Source organism: Odocoileus virginianus, chromosome 1, assembly GCF_023699985.2.
Source record: "Odocoileus virginianus isolate 20LAN1187 ecotype Illinois chromosome 1, Ovbor_1.2, whole genome shotgun sequence".
NCBI classification, from domain to species: domain Eukaryota; kingdom Metazoa; phylum Chordata; class Mammalia; order Artiodactyla; family Cervidae; genus Odocoileus; species Odocoileus virginianus.
The window spans coordinates 87,186,256-87,206,332 of record NC_069674.1 but is presented as its reverse complement, the minus strand read 5'-3'; the positions used below and the strand labels follow the sequence as shown (position 1 = coordinate 87,206,332).

The 20,077-nt window shown below is 38.2% G+C and overlaps 1 long non-coding RNA gene across 1 annotated transcript in view; it reads left to right on the top strand.

Annotated features, from left to right (window-relative positions):
• The window catches only part of LOC139036017 (uncharacterized), a 381,278-nt gene that overhangs the window by 135,069 nt on the left and 226,132 nt on the right, over nt 1–20,077 (top strand). Inside the window, exons 3-4 of the long non-coding RNA XR_011488704.1 lie at nt 5,062–5,297; nt 8,335–8,429. This is a non-coding gene — a long non-coding RNA (uncharacterized lncRNA). The remainder of the gene's footprint in view (nt 1–5,061; nt 5,298–8,334; nt 8,430–20,077) is intronic.

Sequence of the window (20,077 nt, the reverse complement as noted above, 5' to 3'; positions counted from 1 at the left end):
AAAAAATAAAACAAATTTTTTTTAAAGAAAGTGAAAGTGACTCAGTTGTGTCTGACTCTTTGTGACCCCAGTTCTCCAGGCCAGAACACTGGAGTGGGTAGCCTACCCTTCTCCAGGGGATCTTCCCAACTCAGGAATCGAACTGGGGTCTCCTGCATTGCAGGCAGATTCTTTACCAATGGAGCTATCAGGGAAGCCCCCTAAATATTCTGGAATTAGTAGTAATTATTGGGTAACTTTAAAAACCACCGAATATACTAAAAACCACTGAATTCTACACTTTAAAGGGTGATTATAATGTGTAATTATCTCATTAAAGCTGTTATTTAAAAAATGAAAATAAACATTACCTAAAAAATATTACAGTGTATGTTGGCAGCAATGTAAATTGGTGCAGCTAGTATAGAAAAGGATATGTAGGTTCCTAAAAAAACTAGAAACAGAACTACCATATGATCCAGGAATCCCACTCCTGGGTTATCTATCTGGAAAAACTGAAAACACTAATTCAGAAAGATACATGCTTCCCAATATTCACTACAGCACTATTTACAATACCCAAGACATGAAAGCAACCCAAATGCCCATTAAGAGATGACTGGATTAATAAGATATACATACATATTCAGATACATATGAATCCTAAAAAAGAATGAAAAGATTGCTTGGAGGAGGGCATGGCAACCCACTCCAGTGTTCTTGCCTGGAGAATCCCATGGGCAAAGGAGCCTGGCCGGCTGCACTCCATGGGGTTGCACAGAGTCAGACACGACTGAAAAGACTCAGCACGTACACATGCACTGTTATTTGCAGCAATGTGTATGGACCTAGAGAATATTATGCTTCATGAAATGTCAGAGATAAATAATGTATCACATATGGAAAATCTAAAAAATAATATAAAAGAATGTAAAACAAACAGACTTACAGAAAATAAACTTGTGGTTACCAAAGGGGAGAGGAAAGGGGAAAAGGACATATAAGGGGTATGGGCTTAAGACACAACTTAATATATATATAAAACAGATAAGGGATAGGATATCACAGGGAATTATACCCATGACTCTTGTAATAACCTATAATGGAATGTATCTGCAAAAATACTGAATAACTATGTTTAACATCTGAAACTAACATGATATTGTATATCAAGTATATTTCAATAAAAATTTTTTTAATAAAAAAAAACTGAGTGAGCCTTAAAGGGACAAGGCAGAGTGGTAGAATTTTTATTGAAAAATTGAATGCTTTAGTTTTAGCACTTCTCAAAAAGGGCTTTGCTTGAGTTAATGTATTTCTGTGCGAGCTCATCTCCTTTGATATTTTTTCTCCCGTGTGGGATACAGGTTTTATTGACATTATTCTATTATTTTTTTTTTACTACAGTGTATAAATGGAATATCATTTTACTACTAGACTTCTACTAGTCTACATTTTATAGAACTCATTAGTTATTCTGTATGGCATACTATATTTTAGTTGTGAGTCCCAGTACATAATTTTCATAGCCCTATTCAGTACACAGTTCAATGGGACATCATTGTCTCAGTCATTGTAGTGATAAGCTCCACCTCTGTCCTGGAATTTAGCTCATCATTGAAATGACAGTTTTGTGTAATGAAGAAGCTAACTGTTCTAGCATGGAAACATAAAACCTCATTTGTGATAATGGAATTTGACTTGTCTTCTTCCTCTCACTTTTAATAATATCATAATGTTAATGTATCTGAATGTAATTAGCATAAGCTGTTTAAAAAAAATGCTCTACTGTACCAGAAAACATGAATTAGAATTTCAATTATTAGTTTTTTTTTTCCCCAGACATTGACTTTATGGGCGAGGCCAAATGGAATATTGATTTCTTGGACTGTGCTAACCCATATAACCATGAGTAAATTTTCACGATTAATTTTATGCCCATATTTTCTTGTCTTAATGACAAGAATTTTTTTTTCTCTCTGGTGTCTGTTGGAATGAACTAACAATTTCAGAGAATGCTAGAGAGGAAAATCTCAAAGGTGGCAATTAAAAAAAGATATTTTCCCTCGGTTTATTCATTCTCCTACATGTAGATAGTGGGAAATTGAGTTTAAAAAAAACTTTTACTGTTCCACTCAGGCATTATTCAAGTGAAGTGAAAAGGGACAAAATATAAAATGGGAGACTGATCTCCAAAGAAATATTAATTTAAAAGAAGTTTGGCTGAAATAAATAATCAGTAATTGAAATGTATTCTAGTTATATAGACAGAGCATACCAATGGGCAGCATTTTTATATGGAAGTATACTGATAAATACCTATGGCAGAGCTTCATTTGGGGAACTTGGACTTCAAGCATTCATTTCCTCAAGAAACTGCTGAGATAAATAGCCTGTGACGTAAGTTTGGTTTACTGCTCCGTGAACCTGCTCACAGTAGGCAGCCATGCTTCCTTCACTGGCGTAAGAGAAGGAAAGATCTCTCTGCCTGCTACCTTGGCTAAGAGGGTAAATCTGACGTCTGTGGGGTGGTGGTGGTGCTGCTGCTAAGTCGCTTCAGTCGTGTCCGACTCTGTGCGACCCCATAGACGGCAGCCCACCAGGCTCCCCCATCCCTGGAATTCTCCAGGCAAGAACACTGGAGTGGGTTGCCATTTCCTTCTCCAATGCATGAGAGTGAAAAGTGAAAGTGAAGTCGCTCAGTCGTGTCTGACTCTTAGCGAACCCATGGACTGCAGCCTACCAGGCTCCTCCATCCATGGGATTTTCCAGGCAAGAGTACTGGAGTGGGGTGCCATTGCCTTCTCCCTGGGTTGGTGTTAGTGGGATTGAAAGTTAAATCTTGAGATTTACTATACTACCTAGAGATTAGAGATCTTTAGCTTGAAATTTATGGGAAGTTTCAGTAATTTCTAAATTTGTGGAGATTTTAGAAAGTGTTCAACTGGGCTGACAATTTCCCTGAGTCTTATCTCAAATACAGCAGGAAGCATTTTCTAGAAATTATTGCCATATCCTCTCTGTGCAAGTGGGTAATCTTATTTGTTAAAATTAATACTTCTTTATATACTTGCTATGGTATAGGTTCTTTTTTAGACCTTGGTGACTCTAAAAACAGTGTATGTATGAGTCCTTGCGTGCATTTTGTCTTTGTGAGTATTCTTATATTATCTCAGGATTGGAAGATGACTGCCCCAGCAGGAGGCATAACTTTTGTCTTTAAGGTAGGAATGAGGGGAGGGTTTGATGTGGACCATATAGGCCAGAGCTGCATCTCAGGGATGACACAGACCCAAATTGGGTACCACCTTCTGAAGGAAGCAGGCAGTTGAAGGAATCTAAAGATGCACAACAGTTTTAATGTCCTATGTGGTAGGGTTTTTGTTTCCACCTTAAGAGGGCTGTTTTCATAGTGCAGAAAGCCGTATAGGGTGGGTGTTCACAGGATATTGGGCAGCCCCTAGTGACAGATGTTCATTACCACCAGCCTTACCTGATCACCCACTTTAATTACCTCTCTCGCATCTTCCTCTCCAACCCCCTGGTGTTGTGTTGTGTTTGTTTGGCTAGAACTTTGCACAATTTAAGCTCTTACAGTACTGCCTCTGTCTTCATCACCACTGTATATCTAGGAACTAGTGGAATGACCAGCACAGTGTGAGTTTTGAATACATAAGTGTTGACTAGATAAGTGAACGAATGAATGAATAGTAACTTGCAAATGATAAGGTAAACAGTAGCATGCAGTGGCTATTATAGGAAGTAAGATAAAATTTAAAATCCTAGACTGGGAAAATTTTCACAAAAGAGGTAAGTTCTGGGTTAGCATATGGTTTTAACAAGAAAAGCTGAGAGAGTAGGAAAATCATGTGTGAAGATATGTATGTGGCAATGCTCTTAGTTCATAAGATGGTGGGGAAAACAATGCTTTATCAAATTTCTTGTAAACACATTTGCACATATATATGGGTTTTTGATGATCTCTAATTATTTTCCTGACTAACAGGTCCACAAAATGTACTGGAGAGGATCAAGCCTTAATTCTATCACATTCAAATCTCTCCTGAGAGACATTTTATTTCAGTGCCCTGGGAAGCTGAACTTTCTTAATTGGATTAGTGGCATTTTGCTGTTTCAAACTGAAACAGGATCCACTGGCCTATACTAGCTAGTGCTTTATAATCTACACCATCTATTTTGCGGTCATCACTGAAGTATTAGAGCTAACGCAGGGAGACAGGAAGTGGCATTAGAATTCTTTCTGTTCAGCCCTGCTTAGAGATGTAGTCTGAGATAATAAATAGAGTGCTATTTTTCTGTATCAGAATACATCTCTGTAGAACCGAAGTCTGTAAAGAAAAGCCAAAAAGGAATTTTTCAGTACAGCAGGATAGCTATTCCCTGGGCACTCAGTATTTCAAAAGAGCCTTCCATTCAACCCATTTGCCTTCAGCTATTTTCTTGTTCATGAGAGAGTGAATCCTACAAACCTTAATCCCATTTACCAAAATACCAAAGCAATCTGTACCTTCTGTCAAATAATTATGTCTGAGGTAAGAGTAGGGAATTTAGTCATTTGTAGAAGGCTGTTTTCCCCTACCAAAGTCTCTAAATAGAATTATCAAGTATCAAATGTTAATTTGTCAAGAAAAAACTGAATAGCTAATAAGGAAAATCAGATTTATATTGTAAATAGAGTATTACCCTAAAGACTTCCATGTCTCCAAAAGGAAGTATGACTGAAATATGACTGAGGCAAAGTCTTAATCAACCAAACTGTAGTCCTTTTCTCTTCCATGTACTTCAAAATCTTGCTCTGGGGTAGTGCTGGAGAAAATAACCACCACTGCATTTTAGAATTTTTGTGGAATATTCCATTGCCCCTCACCACTGTGCCCCTCCCCTCCTTCAGTTAATGAATTTCCACATCCACAGGTAAGGAGGGGCAACTGTGTTCATTTTATATCATGGACTTGGACATCCCTGGATTGCTATCTCCAGGGACTCCTGGAATCACCTCATGAGGGATGGCTGTGTGGAAAGTTATAGGAACAATCCTGACTTTGGCGTTCTTGTCCTCAGCTGTGACTTGCCTCCTGCAAAAAACATCCATAAAACAGACTGGCTGGTGAGCTGGCGATCCTGGCTAAGGGGAGGAATGAGAGCACAACTCCTGCCTCTGCCCACCAGCTGACAGAATTTTGAAGTTTCCAGGGGATGAGGCTTCCTGCAGCTTTCTCCTTTGAGAATGGACCCTGACCACGTAGCAGTAGACGTTCTGATGACAGTGAGCTCTCTGAACCTCTGGAAAACTAAGGGTATTTGCTTCACACTCCATGTTCTGTCTGACTCTCATTTCTTGTTCTCTTCCACCTCCAAAGTTTCTCCTGTAACATCAGCCAAGTGAATTATAATTTTGAGAAGCTGGCCTGAGGTACAGCTTAAAATCACTCTCGTGAAAACGAGTATCTGTTTTTTATGTTGTTGTGAGTTATTTAAATTGTAGGGCAAATGTTTCCCTGCATCTGAAAGGGGATGGGAAGAGAGAGGTGTTTGCAAGGAGAATGAGAGTAGAGAGAAAGCTGCTGACACTAAGTCTTTTTCTAAGGAAAAATCAGAAAACTTCCCGTATTCCCTTCTCTAGCCCCAGCTGACATGACTATAGTTGGGAAGGGTGGCCCTGTCAGCCACTTTCCTTTCCTCTCTATTTCAATGGAAATGACCAGAAACTAAAGGAGCTTGCAGTGTGGCAACTGCCCAGTCTCAGTCAAGTCAACTTGAAGATCTGCAAGTTAATTCATTGTAACCATGGTTATTGGAAAACCAAGTGAAGATCTACTGTCTAGGATGTGTTGGCTTAACTGCACTCATTTTCTCTCCATTATTTTCCACCACCATCTGATGACTGTGCTATGCATTATGCTTGCCTCCTTCCTCTTTTTTAGCTATTATTTGATTTTTAAAAACTGAGGTATAGTTGATGTACAATATTATGTAAGTTTCAGGTATAGAACATAGTGATTCACAATTTTGAGGAATCTGCATACAGCTTTCCATAGTGGCTGCACGAATTTACATTTCCACTAACAGTGTACAAGGGTTCCCTTTTCTCCACATCCTTTCTAACATTTGTTATTTGTAGGTTTTTTGATGATTTTAGTTATTCCAACAAGCATTATGTGGTATTTCATTGTTTTGATTTGCATTTCTCCAGTAACTAGCAATGCTGAACATCTTTTCATGTGAGTGTTAGCCATTTGTGTATCTTCTTTGGAAAAATGTCTGCCCAGGTCTTCTGCCCAATTTTTGTTTTTTTGCTTGTTTATTTGTTTTGATTTTGAGTTGTTTGTATATTTTGAATATTAACCCCTCTCTGATTGCATAATTTGCAAATATTTTCTCCCATTCTGTAGGGGTTGTATTTTAGTTTTATTGATGGCTTCCTTTGCTGTACAAAAGCTTTTAAGTTTGATTATGTCCCATTTGTTTGATTTTGGTTTTATTTCTTTGCCTTAGGAGACTAATCCTTAAAAACAATTTATGTCAAAAGTATTCTGCCTATGTTCTCTTCTGCGAGTTTTAAGATCTCCTTAAATGTAGGAGATGTAAGTCCTTAAGCCATTTAAAATTAATTTTTACATGTTTTTTGCATGTGGTGTGAGAGAATGTTCTAATCTCATTGTTTTACATGTAGCTGTCCAGTTTTGCCAGCACCACTTGTTGAAGAGACTGTCTTTTTGCCATTGTATTCTTGCCTCTTTGACATAGATTAATTGACCACAAATATGTGAGTTTCTATTTCTGGACTGTCTATTATGTTCCAGTGATCTATGAGTTTGTTTCTGTGCCAATACCATGCTTTTTGAAATATCAATAACCTGAAATGTGCAGATGATATCACCCTTATGGCAGAAAGTGAAGAGGAACTAAAGAGCCTCTAGATGAAGGTGATAGAGAAGATTGTTAAGAAGCTGGCTTAAAACTCAACATTCGAAAAATGAACATTATGGCATCTGGTCTAGTCACGTCATGGCAAATAGATGGGAAAGCAATGGAAACAGTGACAGAGTTTATTTTCTTAGGCTCCAAAATCACTGCAGATGGTGACTATAGCCTTGAAATTAAAAGACCCTTGCTCCTTGGAAGAAAAGCTATGACCAGCCTAGATAGCATATTAAAAAGCAGAGAGATTACTTTGTCAACAAAAGTCCATATAATTAAAGCTATGATTTTTCCAGTAGTCATGTATGGATGTGAGAGTTGGACTGTGAAGAAAACTGAGCACCAAAGAATTGATGCTTTTGAACTGTGGTGTTGGAAAAGACTCTTGAGAGCCCCTTGGACTGCAGGGAGATCCAATCAGTCCATCCTAAAGGAAATCAACCCTGAATATTCGTTGGAAGGGCTGATGCTGAAACTTAAGCTCCAATACTTTGGCCACCTCATGCAAAAAGCTGACTCATTGGAAAAGACCCTGATGCTGGAAAAGCTTGAAGGCAGGAGAAGAAGGGGATGGCAGAAGATGAGATGGTTGGATGACATCACTGGCCCAATGAACATGAGTTTGAACAAGCTCCAGGAGATGTTGAAAAACAGGGAAGCCTGAAGTGCCGCAGTCCATGGGGTCACAAAGAGTTGGATGCGACTGAGGGACTGAACAAAAATGACAATACAAATTGAGGAGTTACAAAAAGTAAACTCAGAATTCTTTTTCATTTGATCAAGTTAACCCCTTAGCAGAAATTCAGCTCATTTCATAAATTAAGCCCAAAAAATTATTCTAAAATTTATTTAAAATATCCTATTCAAAGATCCATTAGAATGGTGGTAACATAAAAGGAATGATTTCATAATGTAGTGAGTGACCAAAGTTTTGGAGAAAAGAAAATGATAAATACACAATGAAGGAAAATTGCTTACTTCCTTTAAAGTGTAGTAACACAAATGTATTAAAAAAGTGCTTTCAAGAAGGAGTTATTTCTATATGTAGATGTGGTAATTAAATAGTCTTACTTTGACTAATGTCAGCCTCATCCCAGTCCTGCTAGATAGTGGTAAACAAATGTGTCACTGCTCATAACATTTTTTCTATTTTTAATGTTAGTAATAGGACATAGTTAAATCATTGCTGGAAGATTATTGATTTTCATAGGAATTTCAGATATTCATCTTCCAGGTTCAGGATTTAAAATTAGCTGAACTGTGGAATAATTACTTTAAAACTAATCTTGTCACTGCTTTGAGCTGCACATCATTAAGTTATGAAGAATCTTGTCTATGTTACATGTTCTTTTGGTGTTTTTGTCTTATTTTTCAGGCAGGAATACTGAAGTAAGTTGCTATTTCCTCTTCCAGGGATCTTCCTGACCCAGGGATTGAACCCATGTCTCCTGCATCTCCTGAATTGCAAGTGGATTTTTTAACCTGCTGAGCCCTCAGGGAAACCCCTAGTAAGTCATACTTTTTATAAATAAGCTACTTGGCTGTAGTAAGCCATAGAACTGAATAACGGAAATTAAAGCTTAAAATTTGAACTACATTCACATACTATCATTCTGAATTGAATGTCTGTTTTGTTTTTTTTTGTCTATGATCTCAAGATAGGATACTCCTTTTCTATAAGTTGCTTGTGTACACAGTATGCTGCTGATTGGTTAGTGCATTTGTGTGGATGCTGTCAGAGTTCTCTGTTAGTAAAAATCAGGACTGGGACTAATTTGCTATAGTTTCTTCGTTATTTTCTATTATTAGTGATTTCTGTTATTAATAGAATTCTTTCTATTATTAATGACTTCTGTCATTATTTGGTCACAAATTAATCATTAATTACCCACCTTTGTTGAGAGACTCAGAATAAATTCAAGATGGAAACATCAGCACAATTGAGATATTAAAACCACTGAGGGATGCAATAATTGATATTTATTGAGATGCTAATATCTCTAGACTATAATATGGGTAGTTGCTAGGCAGAAGTGTAACACAGTGGGTGAAAACAGAATTTTATAGCCAACACTGTATGAATTTTAGTTTAGGCCTGCACTGTAGCTAATTTTGGGGCAATGGGTAGGCACAGTGTCTCTTCTTTAATGCCAGCCTCTCCTGCAAATCAGTGAGTATAAGGTTGTTATAGTAAAACCTCAGACAGCTAACTCCAAGGGCATTATTAGATTGTAGATTACTGACTCATAGAAAATGCTCCAGAATTTAGAAACTTCTGCATGTGGAGGTAAAATGTTGTAAAATTGCCTTCTCCATTGAAAGCCAAAGTAGGAAAAAATTCTTCTCATTGATGATCTTGGGTATATCAGAAAGATGGAGTTGGGAATTGCAATGCTCTGTGAATAAAGAATTGTTATTCTTAAGGAAACAGCAAGTATTTTGAGAAAAAATGTGCTCAAAGAAAAGCAGTCTCTTTAGGGATAGTGTTGAAAAGACTTGGTGTGTTTTCAGTAAAAATAAATGGAAACAGCTTTCTCTGAAGTTATGATTAAGAGTTTAGCATCAGAGAAGCAGTCATTCTGATGTCTTCCCATGGAGGCACACAAGTACCTTGAAATGTGTGAGCACCTAGTTAAGAAAAAAAAAAGAGATAGCAGAAAGGACCAGATGGATAGTGAAACCAGTTCCACTGATTCCTCTAATGAAAGAATTTAGAAGTTAATAGCATGACTGCACCCTGCACTGTTTAAATTTTTGGATATGTATTTATGTACAAGTTAACAATACAGGACACATTACACAGCTCTCATTCTGCATTGTGTCTCCTTCCATTTTGTTACATCTAAATGTAACTCAAAGAACTCTCTTCAGATCTATTCAGACATTTTGGTTAGGAGGACCTCTTCATTATTATGGGCAAAATGTGGTTGTCCCCAAGGACCATGTGAAAACAGGCACTGTTTATTATGCAGTCCTACTGAAGGAAGACTTGGTCTGCTTTGTGAGATGTTTCTAGACATCACACTATGGCTAGTCAACCCTAGAAAATGCCTGAATTATTAACATTTAAGACCCTCTGGCTTAGATGGTAAAGAATCCACCTGCAGTGCCGGAGACCCAGGTTTGATCCCTGGGTGGGGAAGATCCCCTGGAGAAGAGAATGGCTAACCACTCCAGTATTCTTGCCTAGAGAATTCCATGGACAGAGGAGCTGGGCAGGCTACAGTCCCTGGTCTCACAGAGTTGGGCACGACTGAGTGACTAATGCTAACACTGCCTGGGGCGCTGTTGTTGTATAGCAAATTTCTAGAACTTATAAGGGGCTTCTGAGATGGCTCAGTGGTAAAGAATCTGCCTGCAGTGCTGGAGACATCAATGAGAAGAGCTGGCTGGCTGCGCAGTCCATGGGGTTGCAAAGAATTGAACGTGACTGAGTGACCATCACTGAGGCGCTCTGAGTCACTCGGCTCTTCAGGATGAATGAAGTGTCCTCTGACTCTCTGCCTGAGTGTGTTCTCTGACCATGGGATATGGTAGGTCCAAGAGGTACAGGCTAGGGATGTGAGGGAATTAACACCTCAGGAATCGCCCTCAACTAATAAGGGCTGGGAGCTGGTGGGTAAACACCCCAGCTTTCCTTCTGTTGCTGGGTTGGTTCTAAGGAATGTTCTGCACAAATTCTTAAAATATCTCAGTAGGATGAGCCCAAATTCCCACCAGGTTCATCTGCTCATGCCCATCCCCAGCAGGGTCTTCCTTCCTTTTTCATTTTACTTTCCATTCCTTTACTCTTCCTCCAGAGATCACTTCCCAAATAAACCAGTTGCACTCAGATCCTTGTCTCTGTCTGCTAAACCCAAACTAAGACAACCTCCTGCTGGTTTTTCTTTCTAGCTTATAGAAAAACACTTCCCAGGTTAGAGTAGATTTTTAAGAGGTTGTATTTAAAAACATCTTGTTATGTTTTTCTACCAGTGAGATTAGCAATTTGGGAAATACAATGGGAAAAGATATGGGAAGATGATAGTGATGGGATCCAATGGCCAGTGACTAGAAAAATCAAATTTCTGATAACATTCTTAGGTGGGCATCTCCCTGGCACCTGCTGCATACAGGCACTGTCCTTAAAACCGTGTTCTCTCTGTATGTATAGTAGTGTGAGTGTGTGTCTGTGTGCGATATGAAGACATACCACCTTTATACAAAGCTGTGCTTGTATAAAGCTGTTTCTAGTTCAAAAAGTGAAACAAAATGAGGAAAACTTAGCCCAGTGATGCTAGAGAAATTCCATCAATCACTTGGTATGAAAATATCTGCCCCCCCCCCCCCCCCCGCAATGTTCTTATTGTGATCGTGCTTTAAAACTCACATTGAAATTAAGGCCAGGATATTGGAGGTAAAAATCTATAAAACCTTCCTCTTCTGCAATGTATATTTATTCTTAAGTTTATTTTATGTGTTATCAAAAGAAACCCCATAATTTAAACAAGTACTGAATTAACCTAAAATTAGACTCTCCAGTGATTCATGGATTTTTTAGAAATAATTGGAAAATTTTTGGGGTATATCTGTTTTGGAAATGCTTGCTCTAACAACAGCCTCCTTCCTCAGGAGACAGAAAAGACAATTCAGAAAAGAGAACCTTTTTCTTAAAGAGAGAAAGAAGGCTTCAGATGATTTAGGTGGCCTGAAGAGCTTCTGAAAATAGTTATTCTTCCAGGTCAATATCATATTTCCAAGCAAACTATTGTGAAGTTTTGGCAGTTAGTAGTAGATGAAGCACCACTGGTTTATTCCATGTCTTCTATTTTCATTCTTCTCCAGAAAGCAAAATGACATTTTTAAAACATCAATATAAATTTCCACAAAGAGCCCTATTTTTTTAAGTTTCAACTAATCTTATTTCTTCTTTCTGCATTAAAATAAATTTCACTTGTTCCTTCTGACCTCACTGTTGAACTGTAAAGTTTGTACAATTTTATCACAATGGGTCACAAACTAAATTTAACAGCAATAATGTAAAAGACATTTTTTTCTTAGCTACATAAACAACTAGATTTATATTCTTACATGCTGTTGATTGCAGGAGATAAGACTTAAAAAACTAAAACCAACTGAAACAAAAGACTTGATGAGAGATGACAGTTGTTTGGAAGTTTATTTTTATAGGACAAAGGCAAGTTTTTCGTTGTTTATTTTAAAGTTGGAAAGTTTACATTATGGAGGTATTCATATCTCCGTTTCTTTCGTTTTGCTGTGACACACTTCCTGGCTATTTCAAATCCCTCTGTTTTGCAACACTACTTTGCATTCTGAAGAGGTTTCCTGCCTAATTTAGTTTCATCAACTGATTGCCATGGAAACTCTTGATATCCTTCCCTCTTCCTGGAATGAGACGATGGCTCTGTTTCAAATAGAATATTTTTTTTTTTTTTTTTTTTGGACACAGAAAGTAGAGTAAGCTTTATAAAGTAAAATGTCAACAAAAGATTACCTTCTAGGGTGACCCACTGGATGTATAGAAGTCACAAACGCATGCCTACCAAACTAAACAGGTAATTTATCAGTAACAATTAGAAACACGTAGCAACATCATACAAATCAAAGCTAAGTGATGCCTGGCTGATTTTCTAATTTTATTGAGAAGAAAGTTGAAATCAGGCCTTTGTTGCATGTTAGTCCAGCAAAGGCAAAACAAAACAACCAATGATATAATAACCCTACAATTTTATGAGACTGAGTCAATCTGAATTCCTCAAGGGCTTCTCAAAGCAGATTCATTTGGTAAAAGTGGACAATTGACCTGGAAAAATAACTTGTACAATGAGATTTAACAGAAGGGTCTACCCATTTTTACCATGAATTTTACTTTAAAAGTGTTTCTAGGAAGACTGTATAGATTAGCTACATTGTGCCACTCTATGAGACCTATGCTTTGAGAGTAGAATCATATTCTGGGTTTATGCATTCATATTTGACAATTTTAAAATGGAATTCAGGAGGAAAGGCTAGTTATAACCATGAAGAAGAAAGGAAGGATTATGTGTGGTGTTTTTGCTTATTTTTTTCTGTATATACATATATGAGGGAATATTTTAATTGTACAACTGAATATATGTATACAGCTATTATACATCGTTGTTTGTGTGTCTGTCTATTGCATATAGACATGTGGTTGTCAGAAGGACAGACTGATAGAAAAAATGTAGGTCAATATCAGGAGAGAAAACCCTTTCTAATAATTATCTGTAAATTCAAAGATATGATGGTTTCCCGAGTAACTGTATTATACTTTGATTATTTCTTATAATATGCAGATTTTACATTTCCTTTTAAAGAAATGAGTGAATCACAATTGGATATCTCTTCTGCAACTGATAGTGACCTCCGTTTTCTGAAGACATTAAAAAAAGTAAGAGAAGTCAAATTTTTCGTTCCTTGCAAACCTTGGATTTACTGGCAGACATTAATGCTATTTTTGGATGGTGTGAAGTTTGTCTACCACTGGTCATGAATTTTTTTTTCCTACCATGGGGTGATAGGCATATTTTATTTTATTTTTCCACAATGTACATACATGTCCAGAAAATGTGTTATTTTAAACAGTTTATTTAAAATGAACATTGCACATGTGTGGGGAACACTTCCAAAAAGGAATGCCTGTTTAGCAAGTCTAGGAAGAAGAATAATAATTTTATAAATCCTAAATATTATAGGTAAGAGACTTCATAGCCTACTTTATTATTTGGGGGTGTCCATTTTGATGATCTAAATTAGGAAAGTATATGATTACTTTCACATTAACTGTGGCCTTAGCTGCTCTGTTGAAACTTAGCAGCAACTCTGTTTTAATATCTCATCATGACAAAGCAGTAAATAGCTCTGGCTAGCCCTGTGTGTTCTTCACTTTCAGTGTAATTTACTGTTAGCTGTAGTGCACATAAATAAAGCATAGTTTCACTATGTCTACTTTTTTCTTTTTTTTTAGAACAAACGCCTGAGTGTAAATTATACTCATACCTATTCCTGGAATAATTTCTCTAACCCCCCACTTCCCTTTATCCTGCACTGAAACAATTTGGTTGTCTGACGGAAATATCTGACCTGATTTTGCAGTCATAAGAGGTTTGGAGAGCAGCGATTTAAGATCCTAACATTGGCCTGTTGTTTCAGTGAAGAATTTTAACATTATGAGCCCCTTCACCAAAATTATTTTTATGTACTTTCTTTTGTGTATCTTTGGATACACGCACGTATTTTTTCTGTGTGTGTTTTTGTTTTTCTTATAACCTGACTCTTTTTTTTTTTCATTTATTTTTATTAGTTGGAGGCTAATTACTTTACATCATTACAGTAGTTTTTGTCATACATTGAAATGAATTAGCCATGGATTTACATGTATTCCCCATCCCGGTCCCCCCTCCCACCTCCCTCTCCACTCCATCCCTCTGGGTCTTCCCAGTGCACCAGGCCCGAGCACTTGTCTCATGCACCCAACCTGGGCTGGTGATCTGTTTCACCCTAGATAATATACATGTTTCAATGCTGTTCTCTTGAAACATCCCACCCTCGCCTTCTCCCAGAGTCCACAAGTCAGTTCTATACATCTGAGTCTCTTTTTCTGTTTTGCATATAGGGTTATCGTTACCATCTTTCTAAAGTCCATATATATGTGTTAGTATACTGTAATGGTCTTTATCTTTCTGGCTTACTTCGCTCTGTATAATGGGCTCCAGTTTCATCCATCTCATTAGAACTGATTCAAATGAATTCTTTTTAATGGCTGAGTAATATTCCATTGTGTATATGTACCACAGCTTCCTCATCCATTCGTCTGCTGATGGGCATCTGGGTTGCTTCCATGATAACCTGACTCTTTAACCATTATGTGAGTTCTAAAGAAGGGGAGAGCTTTGTTATGATTCATTTTCATCCTTTGAACAAGGTGTAGCTGCTTTGGGTATATAGTATTCTCTATGTGTAAGATACACAAGCCTTATTGCCATTGAAAAACCAGATACATAAATACATTAAAAAAATGATGTGATCCTTTTTCTAGATAGAAAGTACTTGCCTAAAATTCATCCCATGGAAATTGTTTCTGGTTCTGGAGAGGGCCAGGTAGAACAAGCGTAAGTGGAACTTATATTCGTGTAGATTTTAGCTCCATCTGAAGAAGGCCTTGGCAGTAAGTAGCCACTGAATTCCTGCTTCATGATGGTGAAATAATTTCTGGTTTCATGGCTGGATTTTTGGGGAGTCATAGAAGAGATTATGGTATTTTTAGAGGCAGTTTTTCCTTTCCTCCCTTCTGTTTTCTTTGTCTCTCTTTCCTTTTTCTTTTTTTCCTTTTCTCCCTTCCCTTCCCGCTCATCACTCTTGTAGTAAACTTCTGTGATGCATCAGATACTTTGCTCCTTCATCTAAAGGTCTGTAATTGAGAGAGAACAGCCAATTGTGTGAGGAAAGAAATGGTCAGGCTTCTGCTGAGAAGCACTTGCCTCTAGTTCTTCCACACTCATCATGAGAATTTAAGATGTACATTAAATCTGAAAAACCTAGCAGTGCTGCTACAAACATTAACGTTTAAAAGAAAATAAAACCTTTTCCCCCATTAATTATACATCTTAGTTTGTTGCTGAAAGTAATGAGGCACACACAAAAGCAACCAAAGATGGACAACAGAGCTTGAGAAAAGCATTTGCTTTTTAATGTGGAAACCCATGCCCTCCACTCATTACCATCCCCTCTCAGTTCAGTCTCTTAGTCATGTCTGACTCTTTGCGACCCCATGGACTGCAGCACACCAGGCCTCCCTGTCCATCACCAACTCCCTGGAGCTTACTCAAACTCACATCCATCGAGTTGGTGATGCCATCCAACTATCTCATCCTCTGTCATCACCTTCTCCTCCTGCTTTCAATCTTTCCCAGCATCAGGGTCTTTTCTAGTGAGTCAGTTCTTCGCATCAGATGGCCAAAGTATTGGAGTTTCAGCTTCAGCATCAGTCCTTCCAATGAATATTCAGGACTGATTTCCTTTAGGATGGACTGATTAGATCTTCTTGCAGTCCAAGAGACTCTCAAGAGTCTTCTCCAACACCACAGTTCAAGCATCAATTCTTCGGCCTTCAACTTTCTTTATAGTCCAACTCTCACATCCTTACATGACTACTGGAAAAACCATAGCCTTGACTAGATGGGCCTTTGTTGGCAAAGTAAAGTCTCTGCTTTTTAATATGCTGTCTAGGTTGGTCATAGCTTTTCTTCTGAGGAGCTAGTGTCTTTTAATTCCAGTGCTGCATTCAACATTGGCAGTGATTTCAGAGACCAAGAAAATAAAGTCTCTCGCTATTTCCATTGTTTCCCTATCTATTTTCCATGAAGTGATGGAACCAGATGCCATGATCTTAGTTTTCTGAATGTTGAATTTTAAGCCAACTTTTCTCACTCTCCTCTTTCACTTTCATCAAGAGGCTCTTTAGCTCCTTTTCACTTTCTGCCATAAGGGTGGTGTCATCTGCATATCTGAGGTTATTGATATTTCTCCCAGCAGTCTTCTTTTTTTTCCCCATCAATCTTGATTCCAGCTTGTGCTTCATCCAACCTGAAATCCCCTTTCATATCTCCCAAAAGAATGAAAAAAAAAAAATAGAAAGGTGGAGAGAAGTTTGTTTGTAATGAGGACAATCAGTAGGATGAGAATGGGCATATGTGGTTACTCCTTTGCCTCCTTAGATAGAAAGGTCTCTGAAGCACGAATGACTGTTTCTCCCCAACAACTCATCTTCCCTTTCTCCACAGTGACAAATTTTAGTGCAGTATATGGCCACTCAGAATACAGACTACGTATCCCAGAGTCCTTTGTAGCAAAAGATTATCATATTCTGAATTCTTGCAAATATAATATAGGCTGACTATCTTATGGCAGTTAGGGGAAACCTCTGTTAAGAGACAGATAATGAAGCCCCTTCGTCTCCCCTATCTCTTCCTCTTCTCCATTGTGCTACCTGGAAGGTAGACACCCAACCTGAACTATGTGGACCAGAGTCATAGCCCAGCTATGGCAGAATGGTGGTTGCAAGGAGCCCAGGTTCCCAAAGAGATGATGAATCAGAGCTTCCATTAATCATCCTAGAGTATCTGCCTTTAGACCTTTATATGAGGGAAATAAAGTTCTGCTCTCATCTGACATTATTTTTTAAGAATTAGTAGTAGTACTTATAACCTTAACTAATACTGCAACTTTATAGGAAGGCTAGAGACAAACTGTCTATTGCCAGCTCTTACATTTTTCATCTGTCCTGCTGCATTCATAGCAGGCAAGGAACTGACCTCTTTTCAGAATCTAAAAATTATACCTGTTGTAGATATTTTACATATCTTACATATTTTTCTCCTACTTAATTGTTATCAATGGTACATGGCTCAAAGTATGGATGAGAATACTCAAACCCAGAGAGAAAATACAGAAACTAAATGTCAAGCAAGTATAGGATTTAAGCATAGATATTTGTGAATCCAAACTTAAACGTGTTCGATGTTTTACATCGCCTTCCTGACATTCTGATTTAAGATCCTTCCTCAGTTCCATGTTTCTATGATACGTAGATTGGCTGGCATCTGCTCTGCCAGTATGCTCTGAGAGAAGACCCTCAAGTAGGTGAAGTTTCTCTTAGGATAGGGAGGTGAAAACTGATTTCCAATCTAAAGAGAAAAGATTGTGTGGCTTCTTATTTATTTATTGGGGTAGAGTTACTTTATAGTGTTGTGTTTCCGCTGTACAACCGAACGAATCAGCTATATGTGTACATAGAGCCCGTCCTTCTTGGATCTGCCTCCCACCCGCCCCTCATCCCACCCATCCAGGTTATCAGAGAGCACGGAGCTGAGCTCTCTGTGCTACCCTGCGGGTTCCCACTGGCTATATATTTAACGCATGCTAGTGTATATATGTCAATCCTAATCACCCAGGTCATTCTACCCTGCTTCCCCACCCTGTGTCCACACATCTGTTCTCTCTGTCTCTATTCCTGCCCTGCAAATAGGTTCATCTGTACCTTTTTTCTAGATTCAACAACGATGTATTAATATATGATACTTGTTTTTTTTCATCCTGATTTATTTCACGCTGTATGAGACTCTAGGTCCATCCTCATCAAACTCTGTTACAAATTTCTCTCCTTTTCAACGACTGAGTAATATTTCATTGTATATATGTACCGCATCTTCTTCATCCACTCATCTGTATAGTCACTATGGAGGTTCCTTAAGAAAATAAAAATAGAACTACCATGTGATCCAGAAATCCCACTCCTGGGCATGGACCTTGAGAAAACCATAATCAGAAATGTTCATTGCATCCCAATGTTCCTTGCAGCACTATTTACAATCGTCAGGACGTAGAAATGACCTGAATGTCCACCGGCAGATGAAAAGATCATGTGACCTCTCTTTGAGGAAGACTTAAGAGGAAATGTCTTGTCTGATTTTATGTAGATGAGTTGTCTTAATTTGGCAGCCCCAGGCTGACTTCAGACTCCATAGAAACTTAGCTTGGCTCACAGTATTTAAAAAACACTAATTAGCTGCTAACCTTTAAAAATAAAAATATTTTACATAAAAAGCTGGATTCCTAACTTCTCTAGAAAAACTGGAAGATCCAGTAACATTAGGGTGGCGTTTCCACATGACAACACTTAGCTGGAGCTGCGTGTGGCTGCCTCTGCCTTGCCATCTCTAGTTTGGCTCCTCAGCCTCTTCCACTAATTTTCTTTTCTGACCTTTTCCTGTCAGGGATTTGAGAAGTTTATTACCTTTGTGTGGATACGTTTCTTTGACAGTGATTTAAGATGATTACACAGAACAGGTTGTCATCTCGCTATATTGTTTGATGTATGTTCCTTATTTCTAAGTATGATTTGGTGAGCCCTAGAGACACTTTATGTACCACAGTGTCTCTTAAGAATACCTGTCAACTTCTTTAGAGCAACTCGGAGATGAGCCAAGTTCTCTCCACCGTCTGGTACCTAGAGGTGGATTGTTTCAAAGTCTGAGAGGTTTTTGCTGTAGTTAAGTCTGCCCAATGGGCTTTGAGCCCAGTTGCAGTGTGGTCCAGCAAGGTAACTCTTGCAGCGGTGCTATTTGGCCAAAGCAGTCCTTCTCTCTTGCATGTGTGCATGCTCACTTGCTCAGTCGTGTCCGACTCTTTGAGACCCCATGGACTGTAGCCCACCAGGCTCCTCTGTCCATGGGATTCTCCAGGCAAGAGTACTGCAGTGGGTAGCCAGATCCTCTTCCAGGGGATCTTCCCGACCCAGGGATTGAACTGGTATCTCTTATGTCTCCTCCATCAGCAGGTGGGTTCTTTATCACTAGCTCCACATATTTTTTTCACTGATTATAGTTTTCCTTATATCTTTTCTAAAAGGGATATAACAGTGGTAGTAATGGAGGGGTTCTAGATATAACTATATTAGATGTGAGGGAAAAAAATAAGTCTTTTCCTCTCTATTCTGAGAGAGTACATTACTATACTCTGTAAAGTCCAGAGGGAAAGCTTCAATAAATATTGATAATGATGACCATGAGCTAAGCATTCTCTGGAATAGTCAATTAACTCTAATGTAGTTAGAACAAAGCTCAAAAGCTTATTAGAGGCATCCAGCCAGCCCTTTAAAATGACTCTTGTGGGAAGAGGTTACAGGGTAGGTGAGGTTCAAGGACTTGTTAGATCTTCATCTGCCTTCATCTAATGAACAGGTCAAGTTGTGACTTCCATGCGTATTACTGATAGTAATCACAATCTACAGTGTTATACATTTTAGTTTTCTTTTATAGCTGCTGAAATTGTGGTAATGCAACAACTAAAGATGATCTGTTGTACACATTTTAAGCTCACCTGTCTTTTAGTCATTAAATTCAATGGCATTTTTCATACCATTTTCACAGCTTAGATACTATCATTTTGTTAAGACAACCACTTTCAAACTATGATGTTCACAGCTCTCTAAGGTTTGGTTCTATGCCACCAAACCAGTCTTATTCTTAATAGAAACCTATTCCCTCTATGGCTGACAAAATGCATCATGATGTCTTCATGTTTATCTCAGAAATTTTGCTTTCTTATGTGTGGAATTCTTCCTTGACCCTCTATG